Source organism: Aulonocara stuartgranti (assembly GCF_965226115.1).
Source record: "Aulonocara stuartgranti genome assembly, chromosome: 3".
Classification (NCBI taxonomy): Eukaryota; Metazoa; Chordata; class Actinopteri; order Cichliformes; family Cichlidae; genus Aulonocara; species Aulonocara stuartgranti.
Window position 1 is genome coordinate 55,337,468 of NC_138941.1, and position 12,433 is coordinate 55,349,900.

The 12,433-nt window shown below is 40.4% G+C and overlaps 3 long non-coding RNA genes across 4 annotated transcripts in view; 2 read left to right on the forward strand and 1 right to left on the reverse strand.

Annotated features, from left to right (window-relative positions):
- LOC309699832 overlaps positions 1–12,433 on the forward strand; it is a 70,819-nt gene that overhangs the window by 21,561 nt on the left and 36,825 nt on the right. The window contains exon 2 of the long non-coding RNA XR_014274500.1: positions 2,519–2,638. This is a non-coding gene — a long non-coding RNA (uncharacterized lncRNA). The remainder of the gene's footprint in view (positions 1–2,518; positions 2,639–12,433) is intronic.
- On the forward strand, positions 3,740–5,780 carry LOC309699778. Of its 2 annotated transcripts, XR_014274468.1 has the most exons (5): positions 3,760–3,816; positions 4,090–4,270; positions 4,369–4,861; positions 5,338–5,463; positions 5,705–5,780. It is a non-coding gene; the product is annotated as an uncharacterized lncRNA (long non-coding RNA). The 2 variants fall into 2 exon arrangements; XR_014274467.1 differs by having other exon boundaries at positions 3,740–4,270.
- Positions 8,923–11,545, reverse strand: LOC309699790. Its single transcript, XR_014274473.1, has 3 exons — positions 11,346–11,545; positions 10,345–10,402; positions 8,923–9,407 (listed from the first exon to the last, which is right to left on the reverse strand). It is a non-coding gene; the product is annotated as an uncharacterized lncRNA (long non-coding RNA).

Genomic DNA, 12,433 nt, shown 5'->3' on the forward strand with positions numbered 1-12,433 from the left:
TGATGCTAAACATCTCTTCTTGTTTTTTCCTTTCTGCCTCATTGGCACAAGCCATATTTGACCTCTCTAACAGGAGTTCATCAGATGTCTTAGAGTCTAACAGGAGTGGCTGCATATCTATCCTGACACTGTCACTCTGGAAGCCTGTGAGTATGGTGTGCAAACACATACGCTGGACTAGAGCTGGGTCGTATTTGAGTCCTGACTCAGATTCTTGGGAAGCAAATAAGACTTTCTGCTTTAGATCTAAAACTCTCATCAGGAAGCTTTGAGCAGTCTCTTTTGGGGTCTGTACCTCAGAGGCAAGTTGTTTATATAGTTCGGTGGCGCTCTTCTCCTGGAAATGGGAGCGCAGTATGCGGTGTAGAGTCGGAAGGGTGAGTTGAGCTTTTCCCTCCAAATAGCTGCGTAGTTGTAGACCTGGCAAGATAGCTCTGATGACAGCATCTACAATGTCAAGCTCTGAGTAGCCTCTGCTCAGTCCATTTTCGATCTGGTGAGCAAGACTGGAAAATGTCAATTTATCTTTTGGACCTGGTTCGCCAATCTGGCCTGATATTTTGAAATCTTTCTGCCAGTAAGGGCTTGGTCGTTGGGGGGTACTTGACACAGATGAGTTAGGGACAAAGCGATTACCTTGGGAGTGAGAAACAACCGCTGTGTTAACTGCATTAGCTGTCTCTGTTACCAGTGAGGTTGCAGTGTTTGGTTGCTCTCTGTGTCCTGAATCACCCTCTTCATTTGCATTTGGTTCAGTCTCAACAATTGTCTCTTTCATTACTTCAGCAATCTTATCATTAAGCAATAACAGTTCTGACATTCCTTCATCCTCAAGTACTGTTATACCTTCTCTCTCAATGTGTATTTGGATGTGTGTTAGCAGTGACAGTCGTGTTTTTCTGCTAACATCTATTTTCTCTGCAATGCCAAGGAACTCGCAGATTGACACTAGCTGATCTTTGGACAGAGTGTGCATTTCACGCACAACCTCTTCTCGCAGCTCTTCCACCGAAGACATTGTGGCAGTAGGCAGGAAGAATGTCGCATGTACAGGTGACGCTGAGCTGAGTCGTTTTTGCAGCCCCTGATGATCTCTGGCTGGCCTCAGGAAACATGCGCTAAAACACAGCTACCAGTTCGCCTCGACAGCAACACTTTCCTCACTGCAGTCTGCCTGGGTTGTAGTGGGGGGATTTAGCTGGCTTGGACTACGATGTGCAGATTGTGGACACCGGACATCTAAGCAGCTATCCCAGCGGTGCCTCCAAATGTTACACCCCTGAAAACAGGGGGAAAAGAATCACGGGAGTGATTATGACTTGCGTCTCTCATGCAGTAGTTTATTGCAGTGAGGAGAACGCGCGAAAGCCCCCTAGTGGAGAATAGAGACACTACTAATCGATCCCAGAAAAGGCTTACTAGCCGATCACTGATGTATAGATTGCAGTTCTCTTAAGCAACATGAAAGCCATTAATATAACATGAAAAATAATAAACTCTTAGCCATTTTCTTACCATATTTACATTATTTTAATCCTTATATCAACAGATATGAATTAGTATTAACTGAACGGTTTTATATGCAATAGTCATTCAACCTGTCACACCTGCTGTCCTCGCTATTCCTCTGACAGTGAGAATAAAGAGCCACAGCACAGACTGATGGAAGCTTTGAAGCTTTGTCGTATTTATGAGTTATTTAAAGCTCTTTGAATTCTGCTTTTATATTTTTATGAGTAGGGATGGGTACCGGTGTCCGGTGGTTCTGACATAAACGGTAGTAACCAGACCGAAAAGCAACACACATTTCGGTGCTTTATTTCGGTGCTTTTTTTTTTGAGCTGTGATACACTTCAGATTCTAGCCAATCATTTTACGTTTCCTAGGATAGTAGGCGGGTCCAGGTACGTACGTTCTTTTAGAGCAGAGCTACAGATTAAAAATGCCCAAGGCGAAGCGGTCAAAAGTCTGGCTGTACTTCACAGCAAAATATGCAAACTCAGCAGTCTGCAACAAATGCTTTAAGCTGATACTGTGATACTGTCAAAGGAGGTAACACCTCAAATCCGATGAAACACCTGGCGACGCATAGCGGTTTTTTTTAAAGCCGAGAAATGCGCCGTATTTGATAGCTTGCTGCGAGACCTCACACCCTGCACATCTACTGCGGGTGTGGCGCCTGTTATCGGACCCGGAGTTAGCAACATCCCCCAAAAACCCGAAGAGGAGAGTCCTGGCCCCTAGCCCTGCCAGTGTAGCAGAAATGATGACGGATGATGACGGCAGCAGCCGCTCTTCTCTGTGTGAGTAGCTTAATGTTGTTCATGTGTAATTTACGTTGAGTAGGCTAACCACGTTATTACATTAATGCATGTAAGGTGAACTAGCAAACATCATCATAGCTACATGCGGCTGTCCTCTTGTTTGATGGCAGATACTCCCTTCACCCTGGCCAAAAAGGCTAAAATGACCAAAGAAAAAGTGGAAAACAGTTAAACATGAAAGGTTTAGGACAAAGTTTGTGTTTTTTCCATTGTTTAAGCACTGCTTCCAGCCAAGAGTGATACCATATATGCCCCATAGCTGCAGAAAAGGCTAACATTGTTATCTTTTTACAAAAAACAGCTGAACATGAGAGGTTTTTGGACCAATTTTGTGTTCTCCATTCTTTAAGCACCGATTTGAGCACCGTTTGAGCACCGGCACCGTTTCAAAAGTACCGATTTGGCACCGGTATCGGATAAAACCTAAACGATACCCATCCCTAATTTTGCAAAAGATAAAAACTGGTTCTAAGATTCAGATAATTATTTATTAAAAGCTAGACATTTTAAATAACAATAAGAAAGAAACGTATTGCTTTGTGCCCCCTTTTCCCTGTAAATGCCCTTCCTGGCTCTGTGTCTCTGTGTGCTGAACATTTAGGATTGAGTCAGGCTGCATCAGCTGAAGCTGTTATTTGTATATATCAGTATTTTTTATTCAGGTGTGGGGAAAATACGTAAGACTGCAGTGAAGCGATGCACCAGATTAATCCCTGGCCAAAGGTATCGTACTTAAATCAGACTACTGATCCAGCCACATCAGCCTTTTGTGACGTCTGTTTAAAGTAGACTAAAAGTGAACTGCAGGTTCCTGAGAGGTGGACTGTGAGCACAGAAACACATGTTCATACATACAGCTGCAGCAAACTTACATTAATTTTAAATAGATTTGTTACTCTGATGTCTGTCTCTGTGTTAGTCCTCTGACAGACTGGTGACCTGTCCAGGTGTGCTCTACCTATGACTACTGGGACAGGCTCTAGCTCCTGTAATAGAACTTTTCTGTTATTCTCATTTAAAGTATTTAAGTGATTATGCATATGCTTAGTTGTGACACTGTTACTGTTCAGTGAAAGTTTCTAAAACTAGATGACTTTACTTCAGCGTCAGCAGTTTGAGAAAACAACTCCCTTTACAGGTGCTGATAAGGCCAAGGGCACAAAACAGCTTAACCATTGATCCGTTAGGTTTCATAGCGAGACACGTGAAGTGTGGTAGGATCAGTTTAACTTCCTCCCTCTTCCTTGGAATGCATAAAGGAGGAGGAGCACAACTTCTGTGGCAGCGCTGACTGTGAACTGTGATGTTTGATGTGTGTTGGCGCAGTAATAAATAGCTTGATCACAGCTCTTTCTGTGTTGCAGACTTTATTTAAAAAATTCCAGGACACCTCCCCCCCCCCTCCCACTGTGAGCCTGAATTGAATATTCAGAAGACATTTGTTTAAATAGTTCTAGAAATCGGAGCTGTTGGTGTGTCCTTGGATTGTGTGGTAATAATATTAGAGCCTGCAATCTTTCTTACTGAATCTCTACTATGAGTCATGTTACCTGAGATTAATTCTATGTTTACCTGTCAGCCTGGACGAATGTGCTGTGTGAAGGAAATTAAATTAAATCAGATCTGAACTGTGTACATTTGAGGAACCTGTTCATATTTAATTGAAATATGAACCAGTGATTTTTTTGATTGCTGATTCCAAGAGAGTCTTTGTGGAAATCCTGTTTGGCTTTTTGTTATTTTAATTCTCTTTTCTGTTTTCCAGAACAGTTCTCCACAGTCGCTGTCCACATGGGTCAGTGGGACCAAGAAGCACTCTGCTAATGTGTGGACTCTGACCAGCAACATCCAGCAGGACCCAGACAGCGTTTTCTATCTCCCAGCTGGAGGTTTTGTTTGTCTGTGACTGGAGAGTCAGATTTTTGTTGAGCTTCACACTTGCAGAGGTAAGTCAGTTTGTAGAGATCCCTCCCACCCTGGCTTTTATGTCCTAGATTTCTTATCTGAAAGAGTAATATTTCATTGACTGCTGCTTATACCACAGGTTAATACACGCTACTGATCCCTGATGGGAGAATCATCAATTTTGGCAACAAAGAAGCCTGGTGGATGTTTGTTTACAGTCTGATGATGGGACATCATGCTCTGCATCTTCAAAGTTTGCCTCCTCATTATTATTCATACCCAGTAATGTGAAGTATGCTCATATCTACTATAACTGAACCAACCTGGTGCTCTTCATTTATGGAGGCTGTTGAGTCTGAATGTTGGATGTTGTGTATCTCGTGTTCTCTGGGCTTTGTTGTCCTCAGTCTTTTTGCAGGATCAGAAAACAAAACCAGGAGGCACGTAAATGTTTCTTCTCCATGATGTTTCTTCAAATGTTTGTTCTGGATGATGATAAGACTGTGACACGGGATGCCACCTTTGGTCTTGTGATGAAGCAAAGCTCAGGAAGAAGTGGGATTAAATGGTACCCACATGTGTGCTGCTGAGAAGGATGTACAGGGGCACCTGCAGCCAAATCCAAGACTCAGGTTAGTTGTAGTTGCAGAACGCTATAGACTGAGACAGCTGAGGCATCAAATGTTTGATTAAACGGATGAAAAAGAGAAGTTTCTTCCCTATAATTATCACTTCTTAAAATCTGTAGCAACTTCAAGTCTGTCAGCGTGCTGAGCATGCTCAGAATGTGACAATATATTTTTTGTTCAATATTTAATTTCTTTCAGTTGCAATTGTTAAATGAAAAAAATAAATATATATTCTTATAATTTAGCAAACTAATTTATCAAAAAAATATACATATATCTGTATTAGTTTTAATAAATTAATTTGACACCTGTATTGAAAATACCATATTGTATTCATACAGAATCAGTTTGGTATCATTGTTTGTCTGATTGCTGAAACTAAGAGCTGCTTTGATCTGTTTAGATCTAAAGTATCCAAAGTTGAGCTCTAATGTTTCTTCACCCCTGTGTGTGATATGTGATTTCCTACATGCTGGCAGAGCAGCAGTTTGTGCTCACAGATGGTGACGGTGTGGAGAGACGGTGGTGTTTCCTCAGAAGAACCAGCAGAGTCACTTGCTGACTGATGTTCGTCTGCACTGCACAGAGGAAATCAGCTGACCGAGGTTTGTCCGGTGACATGTTATGAAATGTATATTTGTTTTATGCTTACAGTTATGTTTTTCTTGACAGAGGCTCTGCAGAGGTTAGACAAAGAAAGCTTTACATTTTACTGTGATTTACTGGGATATTTGTTGCCTGATGTTCAGCAGGAATGGAGAAATAGAATCAAAGGGAGATGTTTTTGATGTTTTTGTAATGATGTAAGTAAATCTTCAATATTATTCATTTTCTTGGTTATATTAGGAGTGTTTCTGAGTGAGGGGGAGAGGAGTCATCATCCAGGTAAAGTGACGTAGATCAGTGGATACACTTGACTCCCCTTTAAAGGAGACGATCCAAGTCATCCTTAAATGTTAGTGCTTTCAAATACACAAACATTTTTAAAGGACAAAAATGAACATCCAACCTTGACTGTAATACAAAATAAATCTTTGCATGTGTGTTTTCAAACTCTCAGATGGGCAGGATGTGAGGAGAAAATTATTAGGAGGCAAAGAAACACAGACTCAAAGATTTTTTACATGTACATGGACGATGCCCTGTCACAGAGGGAATCGCGTGGGGCTTTCAGTACAGCCTTTATTTATACTCAAACACTTTCACAACTGGTAGGTGTGGCATGTACAGAACTCAACAACAACTCCTTAAAAGGAGAGACCGTTAACTTATCTGTTGAAACCGCAGCTTATCTGTTGAAACAGGAGGTAGCTGTTTAGCTGACACAGCACATATTTTCTGCACACAGTGTCTTACTCCCTTTTCCTGCAATTGTTCAATTCACAAGCTCTTCTTCCTTTAAATGAAGCTACAAATAAACATAACACAAAACTCAAAATCTTTCAACATAGGATATCAGTCTTGGACTGTCTAACCTGCAGCACTGAATGACCACCACACATGAGCATGTTCCTGCAACATTCAGCATCTGATCCTTCATCTGTGTGCTTCTGCTTTTGGTAAGTAGAGTTACCCAACTCCAGTAACTCTAAACACATGCCATCCATTTCTAACGGCCTGGTTACTTCCTGTCAGTTACTTTAGAAACCATGTGGTCACCTGACCTAACACTGTTTCTTCTTCTTCCCCTTAATGTTGAAGTGTCACATGTCAAACAGCTGGAGAGGACACTACACCAGTGTACTGAAATGCTGTTCCTTCATGGTGACATCACCAGAGACAGCCCCGCCCACCTCAGGACCTTTGACCATTGATCATGATGATTATAATGATGACAGCGAGCGGAACTAAGACTGTAAAAATCCACGACCAGAATGTTTAGATGCTTTCTAATTATTAATGAATACTGAGTTTTTGTCTCTCTTTTGTTTTTTTTGTTTTTTTACCTCATTTGTTACTAACAAAGTTCACCAAACTCACACGGTTTACATTCTGTATGTTTCCATCAAGGTTTATTTTCTTAGAAATCATCGTTTTTTTCCTTTTCTCTTTTTCTCTGTTGTAATTGATGATAATTCAGTGAATATACTGCGCTGCTTCCTTTTATTGCGTCACACATTGCTTTAAGTTTTTCAGTGTCCAGTTATTTTTTTTGTACTGCTGTTTGAATTCTCTGTATGTTTGACCCTGTAGACTGTTTGATGGACTGCTTGTCTTCCTGTTTGTAACCGCCGCCTGTTTTTTAATAAAGATTTGGATTTCTGACTTCAACACAGCCTCTGCGTGTCCTCCCTTTGTGTCCTCTTCCTCTGTGAATGTGTTGCATGTGTCACAGATTCATTTTATTAACAGCTTTCCCACAGTGAGTTGCATCAGCATTCATTCACAGCACATTTCAGAAGGATTCAGATTAATACAGTGATCTTATAGTCAGAATTATCCTGACAGAGTGCCACTGTGAATTATCTTTCATCAGGTCAATTTCAAAGTTCAGTATTTCAAAGCAGGAGTTATGAAGACTCATACTGGCATTAGGACTAATAATATGTACTTACAAAGTCAAAGTTTTTTAATTATGCTAGAATATTGGAAGACAATCAACTTTTAGTGTTTTCCGCATATTAATTATTCTGAAATAGGGACGGTGACTCTAACTGTACAGAAGCACTAAACAACTGACAATCTAACAGACATCATTGGCCTGAGCCGTCATGCACAGTGAGTCTGATCCTTTGCTGTGAGAGTCTGACAAGCATGTTTCTGGTCAGTTTGGAAGAAATAATATCACAATTTTGATCTTTTTTTAAATATTCCTTTTCTTTTACAACATAAACTGTGATCAAAGGTACTTATGTTCACAGCATGTAATAATACTGACAGTCCAGGGCATTGTGGTCTGTTGAGCTAGGGTTAGGGTTAGCAATTCAGACATATGTAATCAATATTACTCTTACTGGATATAACAAACACCTAGGAATTTCATGAAATATTCATATTCAGTATTGGTCCTTTTATATTATAACCACATATCCACCCAGGCTCATGGTGGGGCAGGGCTCTGTCCTGGGATGCTTGAGTACAAGGTAATGTAGACCCTGACCAGGTATCCAGTCTGTCAGAATTGTTTTCAATATTTGGTTCAAAAACATGAGTGACAACAAAAATCCAACTAGGATTCTTGCATATGATGAATGAAGTCTGTCTTGACTGTATTGTCCAGCTGATCCATCAAACCCCCAGCAGGTGAACCTTATTCATGACATAACACGGCAACAATGTAAAAAATGAAACAGCAACAGTCTAAATGTAAAGTGCATTCTAAACTGCTCTTCAATAAATCATATGCAAAGAGTCATTCAGGACTGTAAAACGTGAACTACAGAACCCAGAGTCTTCATCATTAAATCTCTGGTTGCTTCATTTTTCTATCCTATATCAGATACGTTAAGGTTAGGTTAGGTAAACTTGCATTCTCATGGTGAGGCAAAGTGCTTTATTTGTGTGCGTGTCATGAACGGCTATAAAAGGCCTATAATTAAAGAACAAAGCGGGGTTTGAGTTCGAGTTGCGGCAGACTGTCACTACTTGTAAATGGAACGCAGCCTTCCTGCGGCGGACAGCTAATAACAGGAATCGGACGCGGTCCACCCAAGTCCACAGCAACCACCATAGCAACCGCCTAGCATGACCTTAAAAACATATTCTGTCTTCATAACTATCAAACACGTGAAATGATTTGCAAAGTGTGAAAGTGTTACAGCTGCAGAGAGCTATGGCGGTATCTTTGGAAGCTGTTTACATAGCTAAGAATATACGATGTAACTGTGGAGACAGTCAGTCACGTGAGCTAGCGGTGCACGTTTACTACAGTGAATAAGGTGATTGCGTGCACCCGCTGCAGAGGGTAAAGACAGTACTTCAATATTGTTTTATATTTATATATGTTTGCCTTCTGTTGACCATCACCTCAGGTTCACCATCACAGTTTCAGCATACAGATGCACACTGTCTAAATATGAACACATTCAAAAGCTCATGTCTTAGAAATAAGCACAGCTGTTCATGTTTGTCATTAGAGTTTTATTTGTAAGAAAATTATGAGCTTCATATTGTGCATCAAATAAAAGAACATTTCACAACTCTGAGTCAACAGAAACAGGAAACAGAAATGTCTCTAATGTAGACATGTACAGTGTAGTGTAAGCATTAAAAGATCATAAAGGAAACACTAACATTTATGTGAAACTAATTGTAATAAAAAAATGAACAGGTGCTTTATAGATGTAAAAGAAAGAATCTGAAAACAACACTTTTTGGTCTAAGTGATCAAAGTAGAAAACAGAACTGATGTTCAAGAACAAACCGTAGCTGCACTAATATTACACATCTCCATTGTTGTGGTGAACAGACATGTTGCTTTTAAAACCACATGCAGTGTGTGACCATGACTGTTCACTGAGACCATGAACGCCACTTCGCTGAAGCCTTCGCCTTCTTCTTCTTCTTCTTCTAAATTGGAAGCAGAAGGAGCACGAGCTGCTTTGATCTACTGAAAGGAAAAAGCAGAACATTTGAGTTGAAACCAGTCAGCTGAAACCATTAAGACAGGAACAAATTCAATGCAGTGTCTCAGGTGGCTTAGCCTGTTACAACTGTTGATACAAGCTAAATACGGTTAACACACAGTGTCAGGGAGCTCCAGTGTGGGAACTAGTGGCTTTAGGTTTGTAGTCATTTAACTTTCATCCATTCATTCATTTAATTCAGGAGGAAGAAATGTCAGGTTGATGCAGGCTGGTTACATGCATTTGGTCCCATGCTGTCTTTACCTAAATGACTTGGTTCACTTTATGGCTGGGCTGTATGTGGGGTTATATCATGTTATTTGGGCAGGAGTACCTGTCCCCTGTTAGACTTAGAAAGTTTCTCCATAAGTAGAGTTTCTAACTCTTCTAGCACATCTGTGGCTGACAGCTTTTTGGTGGCTCTTTTTACCCCACACTGGTTGTGAGTGTGTAAATAGCCCCACTAGTTCTTTTGGGTTGCAGTTAACTTGGGAGGAAGAGGTAGGTCTGCCATGACTAGATGTAAAACAATTATCTGGGATACATAAATTTCATAATGTATGCATATATCTCTATAAACCTGCCTGAGGGCTGCCATTTTTACATTCAGTTATTTCTCTGTTGGAACTAAATAATGAATGTGTTACAGTTAAACTGACACTGATCAGTGTAAATGGCTCATAGGGACACAGAAACCTTTAAATTAAACCTGATATCGAGTGTCAAACAATATCAAAGCTGTAAAAGCTGTTTACAGTCAGAATTTATAAAACTATGATTGTAAATAAATTCAAACAAGTGAGCTTTTCTCTTTGTGCTGAATATCAACACTGTGATTTCTTAGACTGTAAGCTTTACTTTAGCACAACCAGTTGTAGAAGCCGTCACTCCAAATGTCTTTTGATAACAAGAAAAAAATACCTTTTCAGTCCACGGCCTGAAGTTCTTCTCTGACATCTTCTGCAATCGGCTTTGTCTGCTGGTTTGAGGACAATAAACCACAAAAAAGATGATTTAGTCACTTTGTCTGCGTCATGCAGCTCGAATGTGTCGTGTAACGATGTTGAATAGCTGTCGTTATCCCTCTGCTGTGTCAGTAGGATTGTACTGTACAGCATCTCATTGATATGTGAGGAATGCTAATGTAACACGATAACAGACTTACATCATTAAAACATAAAGGGCAGGAGATATTTAGATATTTTTATATTTATATTACAGTTTATAACTGACAGATATTACTAAATAGATAGAATTTACTAAATAGCTGGATGAACATGAAAAATATGTCCATAATCACAAATGACCATGAGAGCCAGTAGAATTAATTCAACTGGACTGTCACGGTCCGCAGTGGCAGACCGTGTGGAGAGTGTGTGGAGGACTCAGGTGCAGACACAAGTGAGGATACGGGAGTGAACTTAAACAAAAGCGAGCCTTTTATTGTGGCTGATAATCACAAAAGAAACAAACAAGAATGAGGGCAGCACAAGAGCAGTAACTAAACAGAAACCTAAACTGGGAACAAACTATGGTAAGGCTATGGCTGAGAATACAAACGACTGGGCATGGAAACACGGAGGGTGGGAACACAGACGACGCGACACAGACTGCATGAAACACCGAGACTAAATACACATGAGGGATGATCAGGGGAAGTGGCCACACATGGGAGCACAGCTGACACACATGAACCTAACGACAGGACAGGAGAGGTGAAACTAAATACACTGACATTGAATACAGACTTTCAAAGTAAAACAGGAAACATGGAGATTAGACATGACATGAACTAAACATAACCATGCAGACATGACTCATGACAGGTAGAAATGACCATGGACCATGACATGGACACTCAAAAGATGTCCTTAAATGTCCTTTAAGTGGCAGAACAAACGAACAAACAGTTAATCGCTTACTTGAGATGAAATCTGCTCAGCTACTTTGAAAACAGCTTCTAACTGGTTCCTCCTTTAACAGGATGACTGCTCAGGGGTAAGGCCATCATGCAGTCCAGCAACCTTTATGGTTCTGCTTTGATTCACCAGGAACTATTAGGGAAACCTTCCAGCGCCTCCTGTGAAAGACACAGGCATAAACACACAAACATTTATTAACATGTTCCACAGCCTTCCAGCTTGATTTTCTCATCCTGTGGACAACAACGTACAGAGATGCAGGTTTATTGTTGACTTTTGTAAGGTTTATTTACTGAACATATCCAGCTGCAGCTCCACTGTGATCCTGAACTGGATAAGCACTTAAGAAAATGTGTTAATAGCACATTTTCTTATGTGTCAAGCAATGGCACTGGATTCACCACTGACACCAGGTGAACTCCAGGAAGCCCTGATAAGTATGCCCAATAATAAGGCTCCAGGTCCAGATGGCTTTCCTGCAGAATTCTACAAAGAATTCTGGTCGATTCTAGCACCAGTTTTCTACAGAACGTTGTTGGAAATTAAAGAAAAGAGCAGACTTCCATCAAATATGAATTCTGCAAACATTAATCTCCTGCTAAAACCAGGCAAAGACCCTGTATATCCCTCAAGCTATCGTCCAATATCCCTTATAAATGTAGACCTTAAAATAATCTGCAAAGCTCTCTCAAAGAGACTGGAGAAAATAACCCCCCTCTTAATTCATCCTGACCAAACTGGTTTCATAAAAGGTAGGCACTCATCAACAAATACACGTAGATTACTTAATTTGATAGACTACTCATACAGTAAAAACCTAGAAACTACAATATTCTCTTTAGACGCAGAAAAAGCATTTGACAGAGTTAACTGGAAATTTCTATTTGCAACTTTACACAAATTTGGTTTTGGATCCTCTTTCATAAACTGGTTAAAAATATTATATAATTCCCCAACAGCTTGTGTTAGAACAAATGACCAGACATCCTCCAGCTTCTGTCTCTTGAGGGGCACCAGGCAGGGATGCCCACTCTCCCCTTCACTATTTGCAATTTTTATTGAACCACTAGCAGCAGCAATTAGACAGA